The following is a 22,043-nucleotide window of genomic DNA, read 5'->3' as shown; positions in this document are numbered from 1 at the left end:
GAGAATCAGAACTCCAATATAAGTTAGAATATTTTACTATTTGCCTAGGCATTTGACAAAATGCATGATGCCACTATTTGCCTGCGACAGAGAATATATGAGAGCTGATTGACTAGCTCCCTCGCACTATGTTCAAATTTCAATTCTTCTATACGCAAGACAAACAGACCCTTTTAATATTGTGAAGTATGGAATAAACGACAGATTTCAGCAAAACCCAACATGGATAAAAAAAAGGAAGGTCTGGAAAGGTCACTGCCCTGCGTGAGTAACCTTTTTACTCGCTGCCAAAATGAGAGGTCCACACGCACGAAGACAACGAATTTCATTTTTCACATGCGACGGTCAGTGAGTTCACGGTTAATATACATCGTAAATGGATACGGTCGTGAGTTGGAAATTTACGCACTACCATGTTCATCATCCGCTTTCATTGTTCTGGCCCGCACCATATCTCTCCACTGTCTCCTCTCCGTCCTTTTCCTCACGATGAAGAATTTGCACGAACAAATTTTTATTGCTTCTTTTGAGAGTGCTCAATGAGCTGCGTTCGCCGTATTCGCATAAAATTCTTTCCCAGATGGGAAATTGTTGAACAATAGATTTAAAGGTGAGAAAATGTTCCGCCTTTTGGCGTCACCTGGTGGCATTTCCCACTTAAACGCGTGTATTTTAGCAGATTAGGTTTTTTCGTCATATTTTCTTCAATAATTGTTCAAATTAGAAACAAAGCATATCCTTGATGAAATTCTGCAAATTTTACACTTCAAGGAAACTTCTAATTCTTTATAGTAAATTATCGAAAAGAGATAATCGTGGCTTTGACAATAAAATATAGCTAAAAATATTGTCTAATGTATTGTATCGTGAAATTATTTCTGGGGTTCCAGGGATGCTGTGCATGTGCAGCTCACACGTTAACTAACAATTTAAGTTCTCATCAAATACCGTTCAATTATGAAACATGCAAAAAATATACATTAATAGTAATACACACTCATATTAATTACGGTGTAAACATCCAATTCACGATATTGCCAAGAAAAATGATAATAAAGTGATTTGAACTTAGAATCGCTCTTTTAGATTTGATTTGTGCTTATGGTTGAAGTCTACACGTGATGAATTACAGGTACCTAAACCACACTAGGAAAACCACACAAGAGAAAAGAAGGAGAAAAACCTCAAAATAAACGGTTTAAAATTACTTGAAAATCATTGAAGTTAACTGTCTTGCCCTATCAAATCTTTTTTTTCTTCTCTCGTGGATCAGATGTCATGCGAGAAGTGCAAATTGATTTGAATGTGTGGCCAAAGATCTATCCAGTCAGAATGTTGAAACGCATAGCCTCGTATCATCGCGTAAAATAGCTGATACTACTTGGTTCTACACCAAATTCTAACACGAAATGTATAGTAGGTCCGAAGGTAACAATAGAGAAACCTGGAGCCTTTGGCGCGCCTTGAGGTTATCTACGCGAAGACATTTTTCCGGCAATATCCGCACTCCGAAGAGGTTGGCAGCTGGAGTCGCTACAAGAGCGTATGACACTCCGCAAAAAGAGTACTACTTACTTAGGTTCCGCTCCGTTTTAAGGTCAGTCACTTTGTAAAATGAGTAGATTCCGAACCACAATCATATCGCTCGGGTACTTTGGGTGCACAGAAAAACAAGTTACCGGCTACATAGACGTACCATTCGTTCCGGGGTCCGAGGCCGAAAGTTCCGAGTGCTGGAGCCGTAGCTTCAATTGCTCCGGATGCTGCACCCTGTACTGTCGGCCTCCGAGCCCGGAACTCGTACGATATGTATACATATGTCGAAGGCAGTTAGTCAAATCAGGCATTTTATCAAATGCCTAGGCCGGTAGTCAAATTTTGACAGATTACGGAATTCTGTAAATTTATGGCGAGCAGTTCACGAGTTTTCAATACTTTGGAAAGAATAGCTTTTCAAATCCGCGAACTCTCCTTGTTCCTTTCTTTGCCTTACTTGCCTAGGCATCTCAAAAAATATCTGATTTTACTTTTTGCCTGCGACATATGTAACCCGTAAGCACGGCTTCCACGACCGGAGTTTTTTTTTCAGTAAACTGTATAAACTTCGGAGTGGGATGTACACCGAATTTCACCAACAGGGTGGCAAAATTTCATGAAAAATAAAATCTTGTTATTTCACGTGAAATATTTCATGAAATTTCAGAAATTTATGAAAGATATTGGAAAATACCAGTTCCTTTTCGTGTTTCGCAAAATGAGAGAATTGTGACTTTCTTCAATTTTCTTGTTTTTAAGTGCGGGTTGCATACTCTAGCCCCTGAAATATATCGACGGTGAAAGTCGGCAATCACATAACTCGATTTGCGACGTCGCAGACTTCCTGTCATACTTTATTTTTTAAATGGAGAACTACTCAACGGCAATTCTTTAAAACTGTCATGATTTTTCTTCTCAATGCGAAGAAAATTCTGCAAAAACTTCAAGAAATAATATCAATTTGTTCTCCTTTAAAAAAATGACGTAGAGGCGGAGATTTTCAGACACCGCAAACGAGTTATGTGATTGCCGACTTTCACTGTCGATATGAAATATTTCTCAGCCTCGTGGAATTTCATGAAATATTTCACCGAAATTTCCAATCTTCCATTTCTATCTTAAGTTTCATGCCACCTTGCCGAGATTTCTTTAATCGGTTTTCCTAGCAATAGAAGAGCGAGTGTGGATGATAGACGTAAAATTTTGATCGGAGTCACAGAATTTTTGCCACGGAGGGCAGAAAACCCCGGTAGCGGTTGTTGAAAAAGCGGCAACGCGTGGAAGACTCAAAGCCCCTCAGCTCTTGAGCACGTGCGGTGTTACATCAATTTCCGATTATTAATTTTCGTCGAGGAGCCACCGGAAGCGATCGCAACAATGGGTGCCTCGAGTGCCGTGAAATTAGCTCTTAACTGCAGTTACAGGGTGGATTAGCGCTCCGCCGCGCCGCAGAGCTAATGATGGCAATGGCCCACCGGCAACAGATGCAGATGATGCTGCGTTGTCCAACCGCCTGCAGGATGTCCGCAGGACGGGAGAATGATAACATTTGGACTATCTCTGCAATTAGGAACTGCAATTTTTGGCTCATCCGTGAAAACACTTATGTGCATACGGGAAGTAATAGAACATACGCTGTTTCTGAACGTAGCCGAAAATCGCAGTTCCTGCACTGAAAAAAAAATTCTCGGCGTTTTTACCAAGGTCCGTTGGTACCTTTACCATCTCACTTTTTTTTACCAATTATTGGTAATTTTACCAAGACAGACTGGTAAGCTTACCTAAAAACCGGTATTTTTACTGTTTTTTCCAGGTAAGAATACCACTTTTATTGGCAATCAATTCCCGGTAACTTTGCTATTTTATCTCGGTAATTCTACCACAGTCGATAAAAGATATTGGCGTTTTCACCACGGTCCAGTAAAATTACCGAGAAAGTTCAATAATTTCACCGAGATTTCTCGGTAAAATTACCAATTCCATAAATGGTAATTTTACCAAGAAAAAACTGGGATCAAATAGAACCCTGAATTGTTGGTAATTTTACCCTTTTCTTAGTAAATACACCGAGATTTTTTTTTCAGTGTGATTGCAAAATAACGCCCAATTAAGGGGCATTGTCCAACCGCCTGCAGGATGTCCGCGCGCAGGACGGGTGAATGATAACATTCGGACTACACTTTGCAATTGGACGTATTTCTGTCAAACGGAACTAAGCGCCAATGTGAGCTCCTTTTGAGGATTTTGGAATGCTGGATAGCGCGTTCTGTCAAACGGAACTAAACGCCATGGAAAAGCATTGCGAGTATAGGACGGAATGAGCCCGACGCCCGGTTCCGCCGCCAATCCAATAAGCCCCCCTCTACTTTCCTCCCCCTATGGCGCTTAGTTCCGTTTGACAGAAGTATGCCCAATTAGGAACTGCAATTTTTGGCTCATCCATGAAAAATTCATGTGCATACGGAAAGTAATAGTACATACGCTGTTTCTAAACGTAGCCGAAAATCGCAGTTCCTGATTGCAAAATGAACGTATTTCTGCCAAACGGAACTATGTGCATTATGACGTGAGCCCTGTTATGCATATCTTCTTATGGGTCTCGGGGCTCATGTCTTTATGCACATAGTTCCGTTTGGCAGAAATACGTCGAAAGAACGTCCAATTGAGGGGCTCGGTTTATTTGTCGGTTTATTTCATGGCACCGTCGATGTAAGATTGCACTCAGCCACTCATTGGGTGAAAGTTGAGGAAACTTGTCAGTGTCGTTCATGACAAGTATTGCACATTTTTTGTGCAACCTTACTTTAATGGAGAGGAACCTTTTCGTATAAGTTTGCGCAACTAAATTTGGTTTTACATTGCCATTCTTAAATTTTTTTCAGTAAACGTCTGAAAATATCGGGTGAAATTTTCTATCAATCATGAATAAATATTGTGGAAAATCACCATTGGAAATGCACGTGCAAAAAGTTTCATAATCGAAGTTTAACAATGTATTACAGTTTCAGCAGCATTTTTGGAATCAAACGTCTAATTTTCCTTCAATTTAGAAAACAGGCAACAAGCACAACTTCTATACCTCGATAGTACTTACGTTACGTAGCTGTTTTGTTCTTATTCTTTTGTAAGCTTCCTATTTTTTTTTATATATAACTGGAGCTAAAATTGGATTCGTTGATTTACCTAAACATATCAGGGGGAAAAAAACACTTTGATTTTTGTACCACAAGCCTACCTCTATGAGGTTTTCGGGGTTCTTCTCTGCACTGAAAAGCAGTACTTATCAAATACACACGTGCTTATATTTGGAAAACTAAGGAAATACAGGTGAGTGTGTATTCTAGAATTTCACGAGAAGAAAAAAATACTTATGTAGTTATGGCGGAGATAAATGTTGTATGTAGTGTTTAGTGTTTAGTGTTGATTCTTTAAAAAAATTAAAAACAACTATTTAAAATTGGCGCGCGAATTGATGAAAACAGTACAAAGTTTCTACAGATTTTTAAAGGAAAATAGAATAAATGTATCAATTAATAAGTCTCAATCTAATTATTTGTTTTTTCGGCTCTTTTTTTTCGATAACTATGAAATGCCATTAATAAACACTAAAAGAACCACACTGGTATAAAAAAAAGCTAGAATTACCAAGAATTCATGCTAGCTATCGATCACCATATAAGCTCTCATTAATTTTACCATCCTTTGGTAATTCCACCAACTATTTACGAAATACAGAGTAAAATGAGCGGTACTCGATAAAACCAACCGGGAATGTCCGATGACGGGCAACTACCGAAATAAATGTTAATTCTACGGTTTCTTTTTTTTTTCAAAAGCAACTATCCGAAATGTCTGCTGTTCAATATTTCTTCAATTCCTTTTTTTTTCTTTGTCATAATCCTCGGTGTTCTTTTTTGCTCATTGTTTTGTTACTATTTTTATACCTTTACATAATTACTTTTTCCTACCTCTATTTGAGGTGGAAATAGCCTTATACCTATCACGAAAAAATACACGGTTACTCTACGGTTACATGATATGTGTGGGTCATAGAAGAACCTCCGTTTGTAAAAACGTCAATTTTAATTTGAGTGGTAATGCCATTTTGCTCATTCATAAGTTCACCCAAATCGATGGTCGACCTTGGATTTCCATGTGACATTACGCCCGTGTCCGGGAATAAAAGGACGTATTTATGCTAAAAGAAACTATATCGCACGCAAAACCTATGCACATAGTTCCTTTTAGCATAAATACGTCCGAATAATGTCAGAGGTCTCTTTGATGCCATTTGATCTCCAGGAAATCTATAACCAGTACTTTTCTGTTGATGTTTATCGTGCATCTGTTTACGTTTATTAGCCGCGAGATAATCACATCAGATATTTAATACTGCAATTATTTATTTCAGTTCCCGCACATCATATGAATCGAACTAAGCAGAAAGGAATTTAGTCAAATTTTGGAGAAAAGTTAGTTCGGAATGGGCGGTTTGGAGTTTACCGTGCCGAACATTTTCTCAAATTAAAAACTCCAAGTCGAGAAAAAAATTTTGATATGATTATAGGTGTTAAAATGTATCTGTAACACCGAGTCTTAAGAAAGAATTAACTCCAAATCTCTTTTTTCGATTCAATCTTAATGTTGCCCTTATCATGAACTCGATGTATAATCAGGAATCCAGTACCTAACTACTAACATTGGTTTTTTGCGTGTGTTACCGTAGAATATTCGTGTCTTTTTCTCTCTGTTTAAAAATTTTGGCAGTATACCTACAGATAAAATGGGCCATCAGACAGGATATGTAATAAAGCACTGCGCAATATGATTTCTCTTCGAAATTTCACGAAGAAAGCGAATCTCATGACGGGAAGTCTAGAATTTACTTCATATACAAGATACCTAACAACACAGTTAAAATTGGTTACACTTACACAGTTTGATGTTTGCAATTAACATGGCGAAAAAAATGAAGACGTCATTTGTAAGATAACACTTTCATTTGATCTGTGTTAAAAAATACTTTAAATCTCGTTCAGAAGTTAATATCTGAACCTCTCGTCTTATGATACGTTTTTTTACGCATGCTTTTGAGGCGAAAACATATCGACGAAAAACTGCAAAAATGCATACCTCGGTTGCGGTATTTCAAAATCTCCGCTCCTATTAGTGTATATTTTCCGAAGGAAATACACTATTGCGTTTTTTATTTTAAAAGGAGTCCAAACCAACAGCATGGTTTGAACTTTTTACAGGATACATATTCTGTTTAAAGAGAAGAAAAATCACTAAAATTTTAAAAAAATTACGTCCAGTAGTTTTCCACGTAGAAAATGAAGAATGAAAGGAAATCTGCAACTCCGCAAATCGAAATACGCCTTTCTGCAGTTTCACCGTCGACATGACGTTATTTCCCAGTTGGATTAAATTTTGCAATAAGGAACCACTATTTCTGATCCATTTTAGAAACAGCATACACGCCATTAGTTTCCGTATGTAGATATGTGATTTTATGGGAGGGCCAGAAATAGTGGTTCCTTATTGCAAAATGTAAACCAATTCAGACCTTGTCTAGTTGGATTGCATTTTGCAAAAAGGAACCAAGAGCACACAGAAAAAAAAGTGAAGTTGATTCAACATTCTGGATGTAAAAATAGTGTGCGAGAACTCATAAAATGCTAAATTACCCGCTACGGCAGTTTGTTTTACATCTTGGCATTGCTAAAATTACTGCTGTAGGAGTTAATTCAGCATTTTGTAAGTTCTCGCACTTCGCACACTTTTTTTACATCCAGAATGTTAAATCAACTTCACTTTTTTTCAGTGCATTCTAATGTCGCTAAGATTGTGCAACTTTTTTTACCTTACAAACATATACTGATCATCTAATCAAATTTTATTTTTACTCCCAAAAAACTATAAATCCAATACGAAAATCACCGTTGTAAAGTTAATTTGTTGCGTGATTTCAGTGATTTTAAACTGCAAAGAATGTAAGTCGTACAATCCTCGCAACTTTGGAATGCTCTTGGTTCCTTCTTCCAAAATGTAATCCATGTTGCTCATTATCGACCTCATTTCCCCCCAAAAATGCGAGATCAACGGGCACGTACCTTCAGTAATTGGAAAAAAAATCCTCTTCAGCCGCGTTTTCTCCGGATCATCCTGGGCCGAGAGCAAAGCTGAGTGGATCCGGTCACCACGCACACTTAACCTCACCGGGAGCGGTAACAAGACACGACACAACGAACTGCACAAAGGGTATCTTAAAGCTAAAGTTCACTGACTAGAAGGGTTGTCGGCGCACTGCATCCGAACGGGGTCGGGGGGTGTCGGAAAATTGCGGGCGAGATGCGGGCGAGATAAATCCGGCGGGGGCGCGAGCGGTGATTGGCGGACGCGGTTGTGGGAGGAGATAGCGATGTGGGCGAGATAAAGGCGGAAACGGAAGCGAAGGGACAGGTGGACGGCTCGGGGTGCGCGTTTGGGGTTGATGGAGCCAACAGATGGAGAGTCCCGGAGGACTGGAGGAGCGGTTGCATCTAGCGGAGCTTTGCGGGTCAACTAGGACTAGGAGCCGAGCCAGGTGACCAACTTGCCGCGCTCGCTGCTGCCCTCCCCCTGCCACCCCTGCGTGGCGCTCCTGTGCTCTGGCTCCCCGCGCGATTTCCTTTCGCGCGCCTCGGTCCTGCGGCCTGCCACCGCCAAAACAGGATCCTTCGCTGCCTGCATTGAAAAAAAAATCTCGGTGTATTTACTAAGAAAAGGGTAAAATTACCAAGAATTCAGGGTTCTATTTGATCCCAGTTTTTTCTCGGTAAAATTACCAATTCCATAAAAGGTAATTTTACCGAGATCTCGGTAAAATTATTTTACCGAGAAATCTCAGTAAAATTATTGAACTTTCTCGGTAAAATTATTGGACTTTCTCGGTAATTTTACTGGACCTTAGTAAAAACGCCAGTATTTTTTATCGACTGCGGTAGAATTACCGAGATAAAATGGCAAAGTTACCGGGAATTGATCATTACCAATAAAAGTGGTATTCTTACCTGAAAAAAAAACCAGTAAAAATACCGGTTTTTAGGTAAGCTTACCAGTCTGTCTTGGTAAAATTATCAATAATTGGTAAAAAAAGTGAGATGGTAAGGGTAACAACGGACCTTGGTAAAAACGTCGAGAATTATTTTCAGTATATGAGTTTTTTCCCCTCTTCATTGAGATTTTCCAGTTTTCTGGATTTTTAACGCACGTTGGCTAAAAAAATTCCAACTTTCTGTCTTACGACTCGTGTGTCTAACGCAATCAGTTTGTGAATTTTTGGCTGTTCAAACTGGTGAGTCGCCGACAAACTGTGCGTCGTGTCCGAGCGATTTCACTTTTCGTTTTCCGCAGGGCCCTCGGTATTGCAAGCGACTGCAGAGCGGATCGATAGAAAATGAAATCGAAACGTATGAAAATCGTGCGCGACCGAGGTCCGTTCAGGCTCCGTTCTTCCTGCTCTCCGAGTCACGTTCTCAGCTGTATTTGTTGAAATAGAAAATTTTTTCTTCAAATATAATGGAGAGGATTAAGATATTTTTACAGGATATGTGCGCTCACAAGAAATATACTTTGCACCGCAATCACACGCTGAATGTATTGTGCGTGTGATAGCGAAGAGAGCCGTAAGTGCAAAATTTTCTAAATCGAGTTTTCTTCAACATTCGTCTTAACTCTTTTAGATGAAATTACTGAGACAGCTAAAACAGCAAAATTCATCCTAATTTAATGAAAACGAGACGCATGAAAAAGCCGTAAGTGCACAAAAAATGACATAGTTCTTTTCAAGACAGCCGTAGGTGCATGAGAGCCAATGAAAACAGTGCTTTCAAGAGGAATGCCGCCCTCATCTGCCGATTTTTAACCTGAAAATGTGTTTGTTGTGTGTCCAACACGCTACCGCAAAAGCACGCAGAAGATAGCACTTACGGCTGTCTAGCCACATACTAACCTAACATGAAACTGAATTTTACCTGTTTCATGTACTTTAAAATAAAATCGGTCGAGTTTTAATCCCCCAAATGATTTCCAAGAACCTAGGTATCGAATGATTGGTTGCGATTTGACAAAGAACGGAGGCTTTGTTTAGGGTTTTTGGTACCAGCTCGCGAGGTGATTCCAAAAAAGGTTCGACCTGTCGAAAACCAACGGATCTGATTGGTCGAATCTGGTGACAACAGTATCCACTGGTGTTAGTGATTGATGAGACAAACCGTGACAGAACTTCCCGATGAGGTTCGGAATAAAATTCGCTTAAGGAAGAATGCCGCACATTCGAGAGTTGCTAAATTTACTCAGAAAAAACATGTATTTTTGAGGAAAATCATGCACATTTTTCCTTGGAATTTTCAGATGTTAAGACTAAATTACGAAAGAAAATGTTCTAGAAAATTTAAAGAGAATATTCAAAACTTTCCCAATAAAGTCGTTTTTTAATTAAGGAGGCATGGCAACGTCTATAGTGAAACTATGTACCTTAATTGCGTTGTTCCAAAATTTCCACGCATACTTGATTTTTTCGAGGAGAACCAAACCAACTTTATACCTTGTACACCTATACAGAATATTCTGATGACAGAAAAGAAAAATCAAGGACGTTTTTGAGAAAGTAAGTGGGTTCGTTTTCTAAGGAAAAAACAAAGTATGGCAGGAAGTCACAAACGGAGATACGTGGTTTAGCACTCTGCTGCCGTGCTAAGGAAGAACGCCGCATGAACATTCGAGAGTTGCCGAATTTGGTTATAGGACATTTCGTCAACGATTTTTTGTCCGAGCGCTTGTTTTTTCCAGTAGTTTAAGTCCACGCGTTTTTTCGGCAGGGGAGTTTTGGTCCACTTACCAATCATTGAGACCCAAAGTCAATTGGTCAACATGTAAATACAAACAACATTTGCTCACGACGTTTTTGGATGAAATGTATAATGTCTTGGAAGAATGAGGGTTTGCTCGTTTTTTGTTTGTTTGGTCGGCCAAACGAAAACAAATATATAATTGAGAATTTTAGCGTCAATTCCACGAGGGAAAATTCACTATAACTCTCTACACCTCTTTAGTGCAACAGAACTTAATTATCTTTCAAGAAAATCCCATTCTCTTACACCTGGACCGGATGAACCTTTTGATTTTTCACAGCTAAAGGCTCATAGATTTTTCCTGTGTGCTTACGATAACTTCGCGTTCGCGCCGCGCCGGCGCGCGGCGTGCCGTGGCGCTTCAAACTACTATTTAGCCATGAAGGTGTTGCACAATATCATACAAGATTAAAGGCACCCCAACGTATCATGATTGATGGCATATTTCAAAAGCACGAAGCTCCCTCGCAAATTAAATCGAGTGACGACGAAAAAAAGAGAGCTGTAGTCGAAAAACTTGCTAAGTCCTAGTATCTGGATCCCGTAATGTATAGCATGGTTTTTAAACTTAATTAGCGGAAAAAGTGACTTGATTCAAGCAGAAATATGCTCAAATTTACCGCCGAGAAGATTTCCTTATGAATCGATAAAGAAAATAACGCCTGTTTAGAGAAAAAAGGATGCTTAAATAAAAAGAAAAGTCACTTAGATCAAGCAGAAACCCGCTTTTATTCAGCTATTTTATTCTTGATTCAAAATAAAATCTTCTTGACGGCATACTCAATAATGTTTCTGCCTAAATCGAGTCACATTTTTCTCTAATGAAATTAAAAAATTATGTTAAAAGTTATCAAATACGAATGCTAGGACTAAGTAAGTTTTTTAGATTACCGCTTTCCTTTTTAACGTAGTATCTTGATTTATTTTGCAAGGAAAGCTCTGTACCCTTAAAGGAAGCTTGTCATTCTTGATACGTTGGAGCGCCTTCAATCTCGTATGATACTATGCAGCACCTATGTTGCGAAATAGTTGCTTGAAACGCCGCAACACTCCGCGGCGCGGCGGGCGACCAGCGTGACACGCGCATAGGCGCCTACAAACCTAACAGGGATACTTCACGCATTGCGCAACGCGTGAAGTATCCCGTTAGGTTTGTAGGCGCCAGTGCGCATTTCGCTCTGTGTTAGGCTATAATATTTAAACTCGCGGAGTCAGCGTTTTTCAACTCATGATTTTGAAATGTTTGCACGCTCTGCACGGATTATTCTCATTTAAATTGACGAAAAAAAAAAATATGTATTAAAGGAAAATATAACGTGTGTTTTGAAAATATTAAGGCGGTTCCGTGTCTAATTTAATGATTTCAAAAGTTTTTTTTAAAATTTTTCCTTTATATTTTGTGTGTTATGTTTTCCTTTATACTTTCACTGTGCTGCAGCGTGGTGTATTCGCAACCAAACGCTCAAAATTGGACGTGTTTGACTGTAACAGATCGATTTAAAAGTGGGTTCTATAGCAGAACTCTCTAGCAGTGGGGAAATCTAGCACCAGAACACGATTCTGTGACCAGCGCAACTGGCCCTTTGTACTATGAGAACGAATGAAAACGAAAGGTAGAGAAAAAATCGGACAGGAAAATATTTGAGCCGAATGAAGGGCGGGCGACGCGGCTCCATTTTCTACCCTTCGCCCCGCCACAGCGCCAGCCCGATCGGCGATTGATGAGGGGTCATCCCTGCGCAGCGCGCAGAAGCAAAGCTACAGCGCTTGGCCACATCCTCAATCCTCCACATCCCTGAAAAGTTGAAGACGCGCGGAGCAGGGCGCGACGGCGCTCTTGCGTTGGCCCACGGCTCGGACCATCCCTATCCCGCCATTTCGCTCCAGTCTCCTCCCTCCCTCCCTCCCCCTTACCCTCCGCCTCCCCTGCGGCTTCGAGGGACGAACTTTCGCCATCTCTCCATCCCTCCATCCCTCTATCCCCTGCGCTTTATTGTCAACCTCTATTTCTCTTTCTGGTCAGTGCGTGATAATAAACGGAGAGAGAAATGAGATTCTCCTCCTCTCTACTTGCAGTGGCGTGGCGTGCTTTGCGATGTATCGATTGTTATGCCATTTAAGCTCATGGTAAGGAATCGATTATTAAGGTGTTCGCTGGGAACACCCTGTTTATCGACCCTTTACAATAGGTTTAAATGGCATAACAATCGATAGATCGCAATTCACGCCACGCCACTGCTACTTTCCCCTGAGAGAGCCGGAACCACCCTGCCTCGCCAAGTAAAAACGCCGTAGCCTTCAGATGTTGCCAAATTTCCTCACGGAAAAGTTCAATTTTTGAAGAAAGATATGAATATTTTCCCTCGCAATTTTCAGACTTTTTAGATCAGATTACGAACGAATTCCTCCGGGAAATCGGAAGGAATACACTTACAAATTCTCCTGAAAATTCATGATTTGTGGAATGCAAATTGGCAACGCCAGATTTCCCTAGCTCGGCAGTGCTGGCCGCAGTTGCATCTTTCATGTCCTTTGTCCAGTTCTGCCTCAGCTTATTCCTCGCTATGGGAAAACGCCGTATGAACCTTCAGGCGTTGCCGAATTTCCATTTGCAAAATACGAATTTCCTGGAAAACTGTTGAATATTTTCCCCCCAATTTTTCAGATAATGTTGTTTGCAATTTCACCTAAAGTTCCTGAAAATTTCAAGGAAAAATATTCATTACTTTCCTCAGAACTAAAAATTTGACTGGAGAGAATTTGGTAACTCTCAAATGTTCATACGGCGTTCTTTCTTAGCACGGCAGTATTCCATTCTTCGCACTTTCCTTTCTCCTGGTTCTAACCATTCTCGCCTCAGTTTCCCAACTCTGTCTCTTTCCTACTCCCTCCCCTCCGTACAATGATGAGTTTGCGGATGACACGAAGTCCTCTTGTTCTTCTTTTCGTCCCTATTCTTCCATCATGTTCTGTTCTTCTCTTCTGCTTCGGTTCGTTCTCTTGTTGTCAGCCAAGCGTATATGCGGAGGGCACTACTGCCATGCTAATGAAGAACGCCGTATGAACATTAGAGAGTTGCCAAATTTCCCTTGATAAAACAAGTAGGTATTTTTGACGAAACGTATGCACATTTTTCCTTGGGACTTTCAAATATTTTAGATTAAATTGAGTACAAAATCGTCTGAAATTTTTGGAGACAAATATTCACAATTTTCTCAGTAAATTTCCTTCCCAGCCAATCCGAGCCCAATCCCAGCCAATTTCCTTTAGCCATCGCTCATACGGCGTATTTCCTTAGCACGGCAGACTACATGTTTTTGTAAAACGAAAATGCAGGTGATATTAAACATAAGAAAAGAATGTCAATTGTGCAAGTGCGCCTATGTCTGCGCGGTTGCTCATTGAAAGCTGCATAGTTCTTTTGGGTAGCAATTTGGCAACACCGGATTTCCTGCGTTTAAACCTATGCTAAATAATCGATCCCTGTCGGAGCACCTGGCCCCTCCAAGAATCGATACATTTTCATTGGTTTAAATGGAGGAAATCCGGTGTTGCCAAATTGCTGGATCTGCCAATGCATGGGTACAAAGCGACATATCGTCACCTTCCGGCCAAAGTATCACAAGCGCCATGCGACGTTCCAAAATTTCTACCGCCATTTTATTTTTTACAGAGAAATTGTCGGTTAAATCTTTTTGAAAAGTTCACTAAACTTTATCGGCAGCACAAAAAAAATTCAGTGAACTTTCGGACAGCTGTGTTGAAAAATTTTTCTGTGAGAAAATAAAATGGCGGCGGAAATTTTGACATGCAACATCTCCATTTAGTGCAGGCTAGTGGATTCTCGTCTAGAGGAATACATTACCAGACAGTCCTATGCAAATTACCAGACTATTTTATCGTTGTATTTTCCAACAAATGTTTGAACTTCAACATCTATTTTATTACAATTTACAACCATCGGATTCTAAGTATACTTTTAAAACCCTGCTGCGGATTTTATCACCCTTGTATCACAGTTTTGGATAATTTCAAATGATTCTGCGATCATCTCTGCTATGCGGAAGGTTTTGTCGTTGCTTTGAGATCATCTGGCCACAATTCTGGGTCCTCTGTTGGATGGCAAACATCCCAACAGTAATAATTCGCGCAATATTCATACGAGGTGGCTATGTAGTGATTGCAGTAAGTCATACATGGCGAGCAATCTGATAGCACTTGATATTTAGGTTGATTCGGCACGGCTGTGCTCCATTTGTCGACTCTACGTGTATACACCTGAAATATCGGTCGCACACTGTCAATCACAGAATTTCCTCAACGGACAATAAAAAATAAAAATTACAACGAATATGAAAATGCTGTCATGGAGATAATCACAAGTAAATTTGTCTTTCGGAGCAAAATTCGGTTGGTTTCAAATATGACAAAAATGTTTCGGTTGGTGGATCTGCTTTATTTAAGATTTTCTGCTAACCAACTTTCTGATCACCATTTTACAAATTCTGGATATCTGCGTGTCGAGAATAGAAACTAGGTTCGCCTGAGGTGAAAGTAACTGACGACTTTTTAATTTAAGTATCTCGTTTGAAATGTGACAAACGATCACATTACAACGTAAGAAGATTTTGGCATAAACTGAACAACCGGGTAAAAAGTATGAGAATAATCATCTCATCAATTGCATTATTCTACTCTCATGCTTTTTAACTGATCTAAAATTGCCATCGGGTTAGGTACTCATGCTTCGGCTAGTTTTCATGTAGTTAAAACCATAGGAGTAAAGAATTTTCCTGTGGTAAGATATTTTCCACCATACTCGAGTCACTCAATATGTTTCGTGTGAAAAGAAAGCATGACAGATAAAAGACGTTAATTCTTCAGGATGGCCCAAGTATACATATAGCATGGGGTTCTATTTTCTGTTTAGCACTAATTTAGAAGTTGTCTATTTTCTAGACAGAAATATAAAATAGAAAGAAAATGGAAAGAAAATGTATGTATAAAATAGAAGTAAGAAAATTATTAAAAAACTTCTATTATCTGACTATATTCCGGACCCTAAATACAAGGAAAACAGACCATTTTGTTGTCTACATTCTGTGTTTTTTCCATCTGTTTTCTGAATTTTAAATTTCTAAGAAATAGATGAAGAAAATATCCAATTTTTCTCTATTTCCCCTTCAGGTTTTTGGATGTTTTTTCTCAAGGAAATATCCCTATCAATTTTCCAGACGGAAAATAGATCCATTTTGTAGACAGGAAATAGACCTATTTTCTTTGGTAAATAGTGACACTCACTTTAAATTTTCTGTCTACTTTCCATATGCTAGCTACTTTTTCTTTATTTTCTAATTTTTTTTCATTCATTTTTTTTTTCATAAAATATTTTCATTTTGCTACTTGGGTAAGTATATTTTTGCAACTTCGTGAATAGATGCACGTCTGGAGAGTTCAGCAGCCGCATTTATGTGCAAGGCACGGCACGTCGCGCCATTTGCTGAGAGGTGGTTGAAACGCCTTCAACATGTTGTCTATGCAATTTTATCGCCCCCAATCCATCACTCCAGAATGACACCGTAAATACTGTATAATGTAGACAATTTTTGTCGTATGAGTATTATCATAGGGTATATACACACTTTTGAACCCGAAACTGATAAAATACCACGACGACTCCTTGACTGTTCAATGTTATTTTTTATTTCGGCTTGTCTCTCTCTGAAAAAATGAAATAGTAGCGGAAATTTGGAAACACTGTAATGGAGATACGTGGTTTCGCACTTAGACCATCGATATTCCCGTAGACGATCATACATGTAAATTAAGTGACTTTCTACGATTCAAATGACAATTTTTGAAAGCGAGATGATTGAGAGTTAAATGTTTACTTACGCGCGTCACGAAAAGAAAGATGGTTATGGCGTATTTAAGGAACTCCATTTTGACGGTGACTTTTTCCGTCAGTGCCAACTTAGCATGAATAGTAGAAACGGCTGGCAAAACAATTAACTGGCCTCAACATCTTCGCCGAAATTACCCTTTTTGTTTTTTATGGGCTGGTTTAACGAGCTTAGGGAATTGCTCAACGTGTCTCATCTCATACGATACGTAAAAACGAAACCCAAACGATACATCAGTCATTCAGGAATAATAAGGCAAGTCTCGAAAATGTTCGCGGTAAAGCACTCGGGAACCACGTTTCTCAAAAATGGATTGTTTTGGGTTAGCGGTGCAACTGTAAAACGTAACCTAACTTCCTTAAAAAATTTTCGAACTCAAAATGTACGAGGGAAGGCTATTGTAAGGGAATATACGTACAGAGCGATCTGAGAGTCTCGCACCGCTAGCTGTAGGTACCACCTCTGTAACTTTTGAAAAAATTGAGACGCACTGAAAAAAAAAAATCTCGGTGTATTTACTAAGAAAAGGGTAAAATTACCAAGAATTCAGGGTTCTATTTGATCCCAGTTTTTCCTTGGTAAAATTACCATTTATGGAATTGGTAATTTTACCGAGAAATCTCGGTAAAATTATTGAATTTCTCGGTAATTTTACTGGACCCCGGTGAAACGCCAATATTTTTTATCGACTGTGGTAGAATTACCGAGATAACATGGCAAAGTTACCGGGAATTGATCGCCAATAAAAGTGGTATTCTTACCTGAGAAAAACAGTAAAAATACCGGTTTTTAGGTAAGCTTACCAGTCTGTGTTGGTAAAATTACCAATAATTGGTAAAAAAGTGAGATGGTAAAGGTACCATCGGACCTTGGTAAAAACGCCGAGAATTTTTTTTCAGTGCGGAGACGTGAACTTTTGTGTGTGCTCCTAGGCCCGGGGGAAATACTTTTGGGAGCTTTAAGAGCCGAGTGGAGATTCATTCATAGGATGCAATCATGAATGATGGAAACGATCATCCAAATAATTTAGGACACACCACAATTTGGTCATCACGTTAGTGAATAGCCCTTGATATCTTCACGGATACATTCAAGGTGGCAGGATACTTTCCGTGTCTTTCTTGCCGGATTCATTGTACGCAAAAGTGGAAACATCACCGTGCCCAAATATTCGTGATCCCAAGGACTTCATACAGCCATCACGGTTACTGAGGGTGAACTTGGAAGAATGGAAGCGATAAGGAGCGTCATGCAACTATTCGTGGTCCAAAGCCGCTCATATTGCCATCACGATTTTTGAAGGCGAACTCGAGAGAATGAGAGACACGCACTGAAGAGAAGAACGCAGGTCAACAGTCGGCTGGCCGAAAATTGTTTGATTCCACGGTTCATTTTCAGCGCTGCTCCCGGAGAAGACCTCCGTTTTGCTGGAATAGTTCGATTTTCTCTGTAAAAATTGGAGATATCCCTACAACAGAGAATTTGCATGCAAATTTTTTTAGTGCTTCGTCTGCAGAAAATTCTTAAAGAGTTGATTTCACAGTATTTTTTTATAATGTTTTTTCTGATATGGAAAATAGTATAAAAATAGATATAAAAGGGTTACAGGACATTTCGTCGACGATTTTTCGTCCGCGCACCTGTTTTTTCCAGTAATTTACGTCCACGCGTTTTTTCGGCACGAGAGTTTTGGTCCAAGTGCCAGTTGAGACCCAAAGTTAATTAACCCACATGTAAATACAAACGACAATTGCTCACGACGTTTTTGGATGAAAATGTATAATGTCTTGGAAGAATGAAGGTTTGCTTGTTTTTTTGTTTTGCCTGTTTGGTCCAACGGAGAATAATATATAGTCAAGAGTTTTGGAAGAAAATGGGGGAGCGTCAATTCCATGAGACAAAATTCACTAAAACTCTCTACACCTCTTTGGTGTAACGGTACTTAATTATCTTTCAAGATATTCCCACCTTGTTATACCTGAGCTGGATAAACCTCTATATTTGCCTCAACTAAAGGCTCTTAGATTTTTCCAATGTACGATAAGTATCTTGATTTATTTTGTGAGGAAAGATTTGTACTTTTAAAGGATGGCCGTCATTCTTAATACGTTCAATGTCGTATAATACTGTGCAACACCTCTGTTGTGAAATAGTTGCTTCAGGCGCCGCCGCACGGCGGACGGGCGTCCAGCGTGAAACGCGCATTGGCGCCTACAAACCTAAGTGGATACTTCAAGCATTGTGCAATGCGTGAAGTATCCACTTAGGTTTGTAGGCGCCAGTGAGCCTCTCGCGCTGGCAGCACGCCGCTCCGCTCTGTTAGGCTTTAATATTTATACTCGCATAGTCAGCGTTTTTTAACTCATGATTTTGAAATGTTTGCACACTCTGCATTGATTATTCTCATTTAAATTGATGGGAAAAAAATATGTATCAATTTATCAAAGTAGAATAATAGTATAATGTGTGTTTTTTAAATATTGGTGGTTCCGTGTCAAATTAAATGATTTCCAAAGCACTTTAATTTTTTCTTTTACATTTTGTGCTTTTATTGTGCTACAGCGAGGTGTACGCGCAACCAAACGCTAAAATTTGACATATTTGACTCTAAAAGATAGATGTACAAATGGGTTAAAACTAAAGATTGCGTGCTTCTTGGTTTTTTCCCGTCTTTTATTCATTTTTGCAGTTTCTGTCGGCACAACTGCGGCGTATTGAGATTAATGTCGCTTGGAAAAGGTTTTACAAATATTTGTCACGTTTTAAAAATGTAAATGTTTTCAAAATGAAGTAATAATTTCGTAAAGAAAAAATTAAAAAGAGTAAAAAAAAGTACCTATACATATATAAGGTATATTGTACAACGAATATTTTAAGGATAGAAATAAAACCAAATATTTACCAATGACAATTTCGTAAAGAAAAAATTAAAAAATAAAAAAAAAAGTACCTACACATATATATAAGGTATATTGTACATCGAATATTTTAAGGATATAAATAAAACCAAATATTCACCAATGACAATTTAAAATGATGATTCAAAAGGAGAAAGTAATAACATTTCATTTAGAAAATGAGCAACCATAGCAACACCTCCTTCTCTCTCAATTTCTCATTTCCATATTGTTAATATAATTTTTCATGCCGACTAAAATATAACGCTTGGACCAAGTCACCGTTGCTTATTTTACGTGTGGGCGTAAACTACTGGACAAAAAAGGTGCGCGGACAAGAAATCGTTGACAAAATGTCCTGAAACCGGTTTCCCGATCAATTGCTCCCTTTCCTCCCACTTGAGTTGTAAAGCTCATCCGATTGTTTTTCGTCGGAAAGAAGTGGAAATATTTTTGCTCAGGTAACAAGTGCGAGATTATACCCACTCAAATTTTTCTGCTGAAGCCGAAAATGACCATCATTTCTTCCAAAACCTTCAGAAAATCATATTTTCAAAAAGAGGGTGTCCTGCTGACCATGAGCTGAAAAACGCCATTTTTTTTTAAATCCATCCTCTAAAAATGTGGTAGATTTTGAAAGAAAATGAAAGGCAAAAATAAAGGGAGAATAGCCCCACTTGATACCCGTGAAAAATATATTTTCCCTCCCTTCCGACGAAAAACAATCGGATGAGTTATACTACTTGGTGGTGTATGGGCGGAAGAGAGCACATGACCGGAAAAAACCTCGATTTTAGGAACGGGAAGGAAATTCTAATAGGCTTGCAATGCATGCTCCTCGTTGTATATTTGGCTGCTGAATCGGAGAAGAACCCGGGTTTTTCTTCATCGCCGGCAGATTTTCCGGATAATTGACTTCTCTCTAAAGAAAAGCTTGACTGTAAGGGGAAATTCCGATTCTTCTCTGTACTCCCGGAGAAGATCGAACCGATCTAGTAAAATCTGAGGTCATTTTCGGAATCAGCACTAAAAATCTGCTTGTTAGGAGGTAATGAGCTTTGGGCAATTCTATTCCTATATGGAAAAAAAGAAGAAGAAGAAGAAGAAGAAAAAAAATTGTTGACTGATGCGATCAACGTACCTAGTTCTGTGCCGGTTAAAGCGAAAAGTGACAGAACCACTGCGCGCAACTATTCGCGGTTCAAAGCCGCTCGTATTGCCTTCACGGGTTTTGAAGGCGAACTAAAGAGAACGAGAGACACGCAGTGAGAAGAGTAAATCGATCTGTCCTCCTTGCCGGGACGGACACAGAACAAAAGTGACAAAACTACTGTACGCGCGACTGTGTATAGTTACCCCTGTTTCATACATACAGTATGATTGATGTGTGTGTGATTGTTACATGCGGTATTGCACAATTTAACTCAGCAAATGTGCAATTAGTGGACTTAGACGTAGAGATCATTTCCGTCGGTTAAGTACGTGCAGTTACAATTTTTGAGTAGGTGGTCCTGGGTCCTCTATATCAGTATCCAGCAACTAAAGACTCCTCGAGAGCATTGGCGGATCCAGCTAATTGGCAACACTGTTTTTCTCCATTTAAACCTATGAAAATGTATCGATTCTTGGAGGGGCCAGGTGCCCCGACAAGAATCGATTATTTAACATAGGTTTAAATGGAAGGAATCCGTTGTTACCAAATTGCTGGATCCGCCCCTGCTTGAGAGAGGCACTTGCATCAATAACTTTTGGGTAGAATTAGCTGTCCTCCCACACTGATGTATGATTAGGTACTCAAATCTTTTTTAAGTACTTGATTATCGCATAATGCTTTTAGTGCTGAAGCATTCATGAACATTATTAATCCTAATTTTTACGAGATTTTTCGATGAATATTACGCTAGATTAATATCTAATATGAAGTTCACATAAATTCTGAAAAATACAGTGGGTAAACACATGAATATAATGATGCAGTTTGTTCTAAATTTTTGGTCAAACTTACGTAAATTTTATATTTCATACAAGTATTTCTTAAATTTTTTTTTGTATTGGATTATATCTAAAATGCTACTTCTAGCATTAAAGAAAATAGGCTGGTCCAGGGGTTATAATTAGATGTTAGTAGCAAAAATCATGAAAATCGGGACAGTAGATCTCTAGAGCAAACTACGCCAAAGAATGAAAATTTGGAGCTGAAAATGAAATTGGAGAAAGCTTTTCGATATGAAATTGCAATTTTATTTAAGTATTTTCGTTCATCATGTTGCTCGGGATGGAAGCAATCAGAAGTTTGCTTATTTTCTGATTTCTACGAGGGACAGATCTGCTCCGAAAATGTATTAATAATTTATATTAATTCTGTAAAATTATTTACAGAAAAGTGGAGTTTAATTGAGCTTACTCCCATTCCCATTTTAAAAAGATAAGGCTGAAAATGCTGAAATGAGCCACATAAGAGACGAGGCTTTAAAAGTATCACTGCAATGTTACATGTTATTTCTTTCATGTAAAAGATTATACAGTAAAAATCATGTTTAAAAGCTAAATCAAAATTGACATTTGATTTAAGCTTGATCAAATTTAAAACATCACAAAACACAGGATGTCATTTATTTTTGTTCCTTAAATGTAATGATACCTTCATTGCGATTTCATTTTTGAACTTTTGCTTTCTGCAGAGTTTTTCTGGTAATTTTTTTTTGGTTTTGGGTTACAAGTATCACAAGTTTTCAAGAAAATGTAGAGGATTTCTTACTCTCTAAATAACTCTCATATTTTTCTGAAAATAAGTATGGAATGGAGAGATTTTA

At 38.9% G+C, this 22,043-nt stretch overlaps 1 protein-coding gene and 1 long non-coding RNA gene across 2 annotated transcripts in view; both read right to left on the bottom strand.

Moving 5' to 3' along the window:
- The window catches only part of LOC109035456 (forkhead box protein J1-like), a 93,790-nt gene extending 85,560 nt beyond the window's left edge, over positions 1-8,230 (bottom strand). Inside the window, 1 exon segment of the mRNA XM_019049098.2 lies at positions 7,650-8,230. The gene's annotated coding sequence lies outside the window, so the exon portion shown is untranslated.
- A 6,083-nt stretch (positions 8,231-14,313) lies between these two features.
- Positions 14,314-20,352, bottom strand: LOC140225323 (uncharacterized). Its single transcript, XR_011900451.1, has 2 exons — positions 16,326-20,352; positions 14,314-14,708 (listed from the first exon to the last, which is right to left on the bottom strand). It is a non-coding gene; the product is annotated as an uncharacterized lncRNA (long non-coding RNA).
- Positions 20,353-22,043: the final 1,691 nt, after the last annotated feature.

The sequence above is a fragment of the Bemisia tabaci genome, chromosome 8 (assembly GCF_918797505.1).
Source record: "Bemisia tabaci chromosome 8, PGI_BMITA_v3".
In the NCBI taxonomy this organism is placed as follows: Eukaryota; Metazoa; Arthropoda; class Insecta; order Hemiptera; family Aleyrodidae; genus Bemisia; species Bemisia tabaci.
This window is presented reverse-complemented; position numbering and strand designations above follow the sequence as displayed.